This window comes from Hippocampus guttulatus, chromosome 13 (assembly GCF_054856545.1).
Source record: "Hippocampus guttulatus isolate MCC_2025c chromosome 13, RoL_Hgut_1.0, whole genome shotgun sequence".
NCBI classification, from domain to species: domain Eukaryota; kingdom Metazoa; phylum Chordata; class Actinopteri; order Syngnathiformes; family Syngnathidae; genus Hippocampus; species Hippocampus guttulatus.
This window is the reverse complement of record NC_141273.1, coordinates 16784379-16784592: the sequence shown is the minus strand read 5'-3', so window position 1 is coordinate 16784592 and position 214 is coordinate 16784379.

Sequence of the window (214 nt, the reverse complement as noted above, 5' to 3'; positions counted from 1 at the left end):
AAGAAATGACGTCATTGTCACGTGATCTAAGAGGAGCAGCGGACATATTGATGATTCACTCGGACGATTAGAAAAACGTTTATTTGATTTTTGTTTGCTCCACAGAAACCAGACATATGTATTTCACAAGAAAAGGTGAGTATTAATCACACGGAGAGTATTGTTATGTTCTAAGCAAATATACTGCAGCTATTTTCACTTTTATAAGTCATTC